Source organism: Rhipicephalus microplus, chromosome 6 (assembly GCF_043290135.1).
Source record: "Rhipicephalus microplus isolate Deutch F79 chromosome 6, USDA_Rmic, whole genome shotgun sequence".
NCBI classification, from domain to species: Eukaryota; Metazoa; Arthropoda; class Arachnida; order Ixodida; family Ixodidae; genus Rhipicephalus; species Rhipicephalus microplus.
The window spans coordinates 10,799,595-10,809,000 of record NC_134705.1 but is presented as its reverse complement, the minus strand read 5'-3'; the positions used below and the strand labels follow the sequence as shown (position 1 = coordinate 10,809,000).

Genomic DNA, 9,406 nt, shown 5'->3' with positions numbered 1-9,406 from the left:
ATACCAAACTGCGCGTGCCATTTCTGTGGTGCAAGTGTGTTTAAGTAGTCGCAGTTTCATCTTTCACAATCATGAGGGTTCCCACATTGAAAGTATTCCTTCCCCCAACTGGTGGCAGGGACGCACGATGCAAAATTACAAAATGATCGCGCTTGAAGGCTTCATACAAATGCACTGTCGACCCGCTGAACATAGTCAGTAATCTAAAAAGATCTCACAAAACACCCACAAGCCGTTCGAAAAAGCCGCGGTTGGTATCCTGAAATGAAACATCAATAAAATCACAGCCTGGTCTCACGAACCTCCGCAAATGAAATCATCTTACAAACGACGCCCGCATTGTGCAGGTACACGCGCGCGGCAATCGCAACCCAACAACCAAACTGCCACCTTTGGTTCGCATCCAGTCCAACTGCGAATCCTGAGTAGCCGGTTTTTTTTTTTTTTTTTTTGCGAAAACAGGAAATGCCCATACCCCCCCCCCCCCCTGTCAACCGCCTTTCTTTACTGAGTTTTGTACTTCTTTGTACACTATATAAATCACCTGCGTGGTACCCCTGTTATGCGTACGCACAGCTTTTTTTTTTTTTCCTTTCCATGGGGGCTGTTGATACTTTGCGTTGGGGCAATAATTAGCATGCAGCCCGCCCCCACGCTTTTCCGCTTCTACAGCTAATGCCACATGCGTCTATACATTCTCCCCCATCTTTTCTTGCACCAATGCTTCCGCACATTTTTCACCGCATCGCGCACTTCAATCTACATTCACTCCTCCTACAGTCTCGAAACGGGCCTGCCCTGCGCTCTCGAGAAATGAATGCCCCAATTTCGTAAACAAATGAGTGGGCGTGGCAGAGATGGAACTCGGCGCTGTCTCATGAATGTGGCTGTACCCTTCACATCGGACATGCTTAGCTAAACAACAACTAGATTTATCTTTTTATTTTTTCCCCCTTAAATAGTGAAGTGTAGGACCGGCGCTTTGCAGTGAATGCTTTAGTTTTCACTCTTGCCTTGACTTTAGCCACCAATAAGATAACCACCTTCTAGTTAATTCTACCCGCCTAAAGTCTATTTTGCCCTCCCCCGGTGCTTTGAAAAACTCTGCGCCATCATTCTAAACTATAGGGTGAAGCCATTTACATAACATTATCAAGTGTTCGGCAGTTCCCTTCTCTCCGCATGCACTGTATACCGTGTATACCCCTTCGTATTTGGCCCGACATGTCGGAGTTGCTCGGGCAAGCGCTGACGCGGTCTTTCTTTTCTATCATTCCCCTAGAGCTGAACACACTCGAGTTCATGTTACCTTTTGAGCAGCGGCCACCTTCCCCCTGTTTTTTTTTTTATTTTATTACCACGCTCCTGATTTTTCCCTCCATTACCGTACTTGTGGCACTTTTCTCCGCGCACTCGGTCTTCTCTAATTTACCTGTTCAACCTCCCCGAGCACACACGTCGAGCGCGGCACACCAACGCTCCTGCTAGCGGTGTTCAACAGAGAGAAGAGGATGGATTTGGAGCCGAATCTGTCAGCACAACCCCTATGCCGACGCAAACAATTTGGGTGGCTCTGAGAAGAGCCGTTAATTTGTCGCCGCTCGCTGTGGCCCACGACGCACGCCTACTTGGAGCTGGTGTACTTGGTGACGGCTTTTGTGCCCTCGGACACCGCGTGCTTGGCCAGCTCTCCGGGCAGCAGCAGGCGCACCGCGGTCTGGATCTCCCGGCTCGTGATGGTCGAGCGCTTGTTGTAGTGAGCAAGGCGCGACGACTCGGCGGCGATACGCTCGAAGATGTCGTTCACGAAGCTGTTCATGATGGACATGGCCTTGCTGGAGACACCAGTGTCGGGGTGCACCTGCTTCAGCACCTTATAGATGTAGATGGAGAAGCTCTCCTTCCTGCGGCGCTTCTTCTTCTTCTTGTCCGTGGCGCGCACATTCTTCTGCGCCTTGCCGGCCTTCTTGACGGCTTTGCCAGACGGTTGGGGAGGCATGATTTCACACAACACGCACGCGAGACCAGAGTCGAATGCGCGTGTCGCCCCTGCGCGGCGCGCTTAAATATGAGCGAGGGGTGTTGACGAGATCAGCACAACGCGCGCGCCCCATTGGTTCGCACGGCTTCCCTCTCTCACACTCTCATCCGTTCCCCGCGAGCGGCGGCGCGCGATGGTGGCAACGGAAACCATTCGAGCACGGCTCTCATCTTAGAAGGCAGCAGCTTTTGCAAGCGAAAAGCAACACCATGTCCGGACGTGGCAAGGGCGGCAAGGCGAAAGGCAAGAGCAAGACCCGTTCTAGCCGCGCGGGGCTTCAGTTCCCCGTGGGCCGTATTCACCGCCTCCTACGCAAGGGAAACTACGCCGAGCGCGTCGGAGCGGGCGCCCCGGTCTACCTGGCTGCCGTACTCGAGTACCTGGCCGCCGAGGTGCTCGAGCTGGCGGGCAACGCCGCTCGTGACAACAAGAAGACCCGGATCATCCCCCGTCACTTGCAGCTCGCCATCCGCAACGACGAGGAGCTGAACAAACTGCTTTCCGGCGTCACCATCGCGCAGGGCGGTGTGTTGCCCAACATTCAAGCCGTGCTTCTTCCGAAGAAGACGGAGAAGAAGGCGTAAGCGAGCACCCCTTCCGCGCGCTCGCCGCATTCCCCAAACGGTCCTTCTAAGGACCACCCAAACAGGTGACGCGGCCGGGCTTCGCTTCGCAGTCACGATGGCTCTGTTCGTACCCTCAAGCGTGTTTGTTTTTGTCTATATTATATATATATTTCCTCGCGACATCAGTTAGCCACCAGTGCGCAACGCCAAATGCTGCACAGAGACAACCAAATCACGCAGCTCGGCACCGAAAGAGACAGAAAAGGGCATGTAAGCGTTGTCATTAGTTACTGTGAAGCTCCACACGTAACCGTCTATCTTGACGATGACACCTGAACGGGTCAGCACAGCGACAGAGTAAATTTAATACTTTTGAATCGAAAAACAAACGTAAGGTAAAAAAGAAGAGAGAGAGAGAACCCGCCGTTAGCGCATTTCATTTGGTGCTTCTAACACAATTTATTTCGTCTGTCTTGCTAGGAAGCGCAGCCACTATTACACAGAACACACAACACAAGCGCTTAACTTCAACTAAACGTTTATTGCAAAAAAAAAAAAAAACTGTCCAGAATATGGCTTAAAAACTTGTTCCGTTTCAAAAGAAATGAAAGGAAATGACACGCGATGATTTTGAGTGTGTTTGTGCACTCTCTATCGCGCTCACGCAGAAAGAACTGTGTTTTGGATGGGGTGATAGAGAATAACAGATAGTAATGTGCGGGACTGGCACGTGTGCTTTTTGTTGTCTACCTTTTAGTATTCTTTTTCTATAAACTCTGACGTTTGCAATAAACGTTCAGTTGAAGTTAAGCGCTTGTGTTGTGAGGTCTGTGTAATAGTGGCTGCGCTTCCTAGCGAGATGGATCCTTACCAACTGGCCCGATACAATTGTTTATTTCGTCTCTCGGTAAAACTTCATCACCTCCTACGAGTGCACCCAAAAGTTGCGCCGGGGTCCAGCAGCCCAACTCACCATGGCGTTACGCAAACAGAAGCCCTCAAAAACACCTTACAAGCGGCGGGCAAAAAGGTAAACACATAAATGAAATTGACACACCACAGGTTCGCAGCACGGCTGCTGCACACACACCGACTGAAGCTAGCCTACCTTTTCTCTGTCTACTCATAATGATACACACTTTTACCTTGAATTTGTCAAAGCTGAGCCATTTCTTCGTAATAACGACGCGCCGACGTTCCGTTCTTCCGCGCGCTAGACAACGGCAGCCACGTACGTACAAAACATGACAGCAAAAGAGGGTGCGGCCGGAGTACGTGGCCTGGAGTGGTCTCGTAGCCAAAGCAGACACGTTGGTGGTCCTGAGAAGGACCGTTTGTTGTTGCTTGCCTGTCGACCGAAGCGCAGGGAGCAGCCCAACTTAGGCGCGCTCACCGCGAATGCGCCGAGCCAGCTGGATGTCCTTTGGCATGATGGTGACGCGCTTAGCGTGGATGGCGCACAGGTTGGTGTCTTCGAAAAGACCAACGAGGTAGGCCTCGCTAGCTTCCTGTAGGGCCATCACGGCAGAACTCTGGAAACGGAGGTCCGTCTTGAAGTCCTGAGCGATTTCCCGCACCAGGCGCTGAAAGGGAAGCTTGCGGATCAGCAGTTCGGTCGACTTCTGGTATCGGCGAATTTCACGCAGGGCCACGGTTCCAGGCCTGTAACGGTGAGGTTTCTTCACCCCGCCTGTGGCAGGGGCACTCTTGCGAGCAGCCTTGGTAGCAAGCTGCTTACGCGGAGCCTTGCCTCCGGTGCTCTTGCGCGCGGTTTGTTTAGTTCGGGCCATGCTGCGTGCGTCCGATCACCTCGACTGACGGAGCGAAACTGCGCTCCTGCCGGAGATCGGCAAAAGCGGCTTCGCCGCACGACCCATCTCTCTCCCTCCCATTGGCCGAAGCGTGAGAACCCGTCCGCGTGCGAGCGCGGAAGCGTACGCCAGGATGCTGGCTGGCGCTCATTTTCGGGCAACCGTGCAGTTCGCGGCTGCAAAGAGGTACACCGAAACGAAACCACTACCGCTGTACAATACAGCCTGCTGCGCATTTCTTTCGCCTTCCAGGCAACACATCAATCGACGCTGTAGCTCGTCGCTTCCCGAAGCGGCGCGACGGAGTGCGAGACGCCACCATTCACGCCAACAGCGCGCATCGCACTAGAGCGCCTCGCATCACCGAGGGCAAATGCGCACTGCCACGCCAAAAAAACTTGCTCCTTGCGTTGTCGCTTATTTGCGACCATTACGTAGATGGGCGAAGACGACGAGAGACCACCGGCAGTGTTGGTATATGCATACACGTCCGCGCAACGACAAGGAGTAAAACGCAACAAAACATTCTAACACAAACACCCCGTACATCCAACTGCCACTGAGCGCGCCTACTTGCTCAATCGCAGACAGTAACGGGACTCAATTTTATCTTCCTTTCCCTCTTAAGAATCACTCATACATACTTGCCAAACTACTAGGTGCGCTCAATGGCGGTTGGATGTACGGGGTGTTTGCGTTCGAATGTTTGGTTTCATTTTTACTCCTATTCCCTCGATATGTCGTCTCACTCTGGCTTCCCTCATCTCTCTTTCTCTACACCTTTATTCCTATCCTTTTAATCCCTCCTCACCCCCCATCCCTTGTGAGCTACCGCTGAGGTGTCGCATCCTGATGCAGACATTTTCGGGGCTCACTTTCCTCTTCTTTTCCATCTTACACATCAGCAATCCCCCCCCCCCCCCCCAACTCTAAGTGCTAAATATGTGGCACAAAAAGCAGGAAATGGACTCAATGAAAGGGTGAAAAATAATAATCATAACAGAAACGAAGATCAACACGCGCCTCAAAAAGCCCCATTCACTCCGCTTTCACATTTTCACGAGAAAATGAAGGTACACACTTGGAGAACAATTTTTGTTATAGGTAGGCTTGCCTGAGCAGAACCACTGTCGTGCGCCTTGGTTACACATTCGACATGCCTCTGCCTGTGCGGAGGGGGGTGGGAAAAGAAGGGTGCACTTGAAAATGCATTGCTCGTGGGTTGGTGTCGCCATCTGACGGCAGGCTCACGCGAGCGCGCCTTGCTTTCGAATTTCCCGCGCTCGAACCTTTCGCGTTTACATGAACTAGTTCTCCCCCCCCCCCTCCCCTCTCGCGTGGGCGGCGAAGCCAGCCTCCCTAGAGTGACCACCTCTGCCGGCGAAATGGAAACACTTGTTGCGTAGCTGTCCGTCCAAGTAAAGCTTTCACAACAGCGGTGTTCGCAGCACCAGTACAGTACATGAGTGCCACTTCTATCAAGTGCAGCTTCCCTCAGCACGCTGCATGGGCAGCGCTTATTGTGTACTTGCTTCTGACTTGCGCAGAAATTCTGTTTAAACATCCCCTTCCACTTTTTCTTTCTTTCTTTTTTTTTTTTACAGCTCGGCAGCGCCAGGTGTGAAAAAAAAAAAATATCAGGCGAGACAATGTACACAATGTGTTCTTGAATGGGGCACTTCTGAGTGCACAGCGGGCGCGGTAAACACGACCAACCTGTCACAATCAATTTTTTCATTTGTAAGTACACATCCGTTCTTCGTGTGGGTGCCCCACGGTAGAACATAGTGCGTTTTTATTTATTTTGACACAACGTGACGCGATCGTGTAGTGGGCATTCCAAAGAGAAAAGCGAGTTCGTGCTTCCTGAGCATAGTCGTGTCTCCAAGAATGCAGTGACCAGGGTAGAACGCTGCGCTCGGCTTCTTCCTTCGCGCGATAAGGTAACTAACTAGGCGACGTTCGCTTGACGGGCCCGTTTTAGCAGCTTGGCTTGCAGGAAGGAGAGGAAGAACTCGCAGACCCAGGAGAAAGACGACGACGCGAACGAAATGCGGTGAACGTGACAAGTACCCAGCGCGATCAGGCTACTACTACACGAGGTGCTGCTCACCTGAGCGATGACGCAATGATATTGCAAAGAGGGACGGGCGGGTATGGCGAACCGCTGGGATCACACTGCCGAAGCATCAAGTGGGTAGCCCTGAAGAGGGCTGTTGTGTTCTCGTTGGCTGGCTGCAGGCGACGCCGCTGGCTTCTTAGCCTCCGAATCCGTACAGGGTGCGGCCCTGACGCTTGAGGGCGTACACGACGTCCATGGCTGTCACGGTCTTCCTTTTGGCGTGCTCGGTGTAAGTGACGGCATCGCGGATCACGTTCTCGAGGAACACCTTGAGAACGCCGCGAGTTTCCTCGTAGATGAGGCCAGAGATGCGCTTGACACCGCCACGGCGCGCCAGACGACGGATGGCCGGCTTGGTTATGCCCTGGATGTTGTCACGCAACACCTTTCGATGACGCTTGGCGCCACCCTTCCCCAGCCCCTTGCCCCCTTTGCCACGGCCAGACATGACGGCTTGTGAAGTTTGTGCTTCTGCTTCGAAACGCGCCCAGAAAGCGAATGGTGGTGGTGGTAGTGGTTCATGTGGAAAAGGAAGAAGGCACCTAATTTCTGTCTGCCTACAGGCGACACGGCGCAGTGCCTTTGGGTGGGGTAAAGGGGGATGAAAGAGGATAGGAGAAATAGTGGTGAAGTGTAGAGAGGGATTTCCGGGCCGCTTCAGTGCGAGCAGCAGGCCGTCGGCAAGGGCAAGAGCAGCATGGCTCCTGGGATCAGTGGTAGGCGGCGATTCCCGACTCCTCCACAAACTCCGCCAGGCTGCGGAGTGCTGCTGGATGTGGACGAGACGGGAACAGCAGGTGTTTCAGGGTGGAGACGGGCAGACCCTGTCTCCTGTAGGCCGCGTAGGCCCTCAAGCGTTCCCGTGCTAAGCCAGGGCAGGCACAGAGGAGGTGTTCGAGGGTCTCTGGGTCTCCGCAGCGGCTGCAGGCTGGGGAGGGACAGAGGCCCTTGGCGTGGCGGCGGGCCGCCGTCCATACGCAGCCAGTCCGCAGTCGTAAGAGGGAGGCCCGTTCTCTCCTGGTGAGGCCCGTCTCTGGGAGAGGCTTTGGTCCTCGCCCGCCGGCCACCCTCGGGTCTGGGTGGAGTGTGATGAGGAGCCTCTTGAGACGGGCCTGTGAATAGTCCCTGGCCGCCACGGCACAGGAGTAGGGAGTACCAGGCTGGTGGGCAGCCTTGGCGAGGGTGTCCGCCTTCTCGTTTCCAGCGATGCCCACGTGGGAGGGCAGCCAGTGGAAGGAGACGGACACCCCGGCGTCGGTGAGGGCGCGAACCTTGGCTCTCAGGAGGCAGGCCGTCAGTCCGGCACGGCGGGAGTTGGCCAGGGTCTGCAGGGCCGCCTTGCTGTCGCATAGAACAGCGGCCGGCTGAAGGGGGATGTTCTCAGCCAGCAGGTCTACTGCGAGATGCAGTCCAGCCAGTTCCGCAGCCGTGGAGCTCGCCGGGAAGGGCAGCCTGCACTGCCGGCTGCTGGTTCTGGACGGGACTACGCATGCGGCCGCTGCGGTCCCGTCTGGCATCACAGATCCGTCCGTGAACACCTGCAGCCGTCCCTCCAGTTGTTCCTGGAGCTTGCAGAAGGCCGCCTGTTGCAGTGCGGCCGCAGGCGTTCGTCGCTTGGTTGCCCCTTCCAGGCAGAGGTGGACCTCTGGTGGCTGGTGGTGAGGCGGTGGAAAGGCAACCGGAACTGGTGGATCTGGGACCATTTGGTGGTACAGCAGGCAGAGGCCTCCCATCCGTGATCCCGGCTGGCTGCGGAGACGCTCCAGGAGGGCCCTGCCGTCGGTGGCGCGGTGAAGGCGGTCAATGTGGCCCAGCGCTCGTTGCAGCATACGTAACGACAGGGGCCACTCTCCTGCCTCTGCGAGAGTTGCTGCCACCGGCGAGCTTTTGGGAAGCCCCAGGATGGCCCTCAGTGCACCCCTGTGGAGTCCCTCCAGCAGGCGTCTCCTGGCCGGTGTCAGGCTCACCAGTGGGAAGGCGTACAGGAGGACCGAGGACGCCGCAGCCTGGCTGAGCCGGAGGGCCCACTTGGTGGAGCAGCCGCGGCCACGCAGCTGCAGCCTGCTGATGGCGCCCTGGACGCGCCTCACCTTGGTGGCAGCAGCCTTGGCAGCCGGGATCCAGGTGAGCCGGTGGTCAATGGTGAGGCCCAGGTACTTCACCACCAACCTCCAAGGCAGGCTGCGATTGTCAATCCTCAGCCGTCTCAAGTGGGTGCGTGCTGCCGCCAGCGGGTGAATCAGCAGGGCCTCGGTCTTTGTGGCAGAGACCTTAAGCCCGATGCCTCCGAGGTAGGCTACCACTGCATCGAGGACCGCCTGCAGTGATCTCCTGATGGCAGGGATGGACCGCCTTGGTCCCCGGACCCAGAGTGCCACGTCATCTGCGTAGATAGAGCAGCGGGCCGGGAACCTGGTGTCTGTTGGGAGGGACGCCGGAAGTCCTGCCAGTGCGATGTTGAAGAGGAAAGGGCTCAGTACCGAACCCTGTGGGACACCAGCAGTGATGACCCTGGGTTGGCTGGTTGCCCCTCCGACGCGGACGCGGAAGGTCCTCCCGGACAGGAAGGCGGTCACAAAGCCTCGGAGGCTACCGCTGATGCCGAGTCGGTCCAGGGCCGCCTCGACCGCCACGTGTGGGAGGCCGTCGAAGGCGCTCTCCACGTCCAGCAGCAGCAGCATGGCCACGTCCCCGCTGCTCCTGGCGTCCTCGAGGGTAGCGACGACGTCCGAGATGGAATCTGCCGTGCACCGGTGCCGCCTGAAGCCCGTCTGCTGCTCCGGGAAGAAGCCAAGGTGGTCGGCAATCCACTCTAGTCTCTCCAGAGCCACCCTCTCCATCACCTTGCAGGGCGCAGAGGTGAGAG

At 55.9% G+C, this 9,406-nt stretch overlaps 1 protein-coding gene across 1 annotated transcript in view; it reads right to left on the bottom strand.

Moving 5' to 3' along the window:
* Positions 1-9,406, bottom strand: part of LOC119182243 (histone H2B) — a 232,383-nt gene that overhangs the window by 1,185 nt on the left and 221,792 nt on the right. The window lies entirely within an intron of this gene.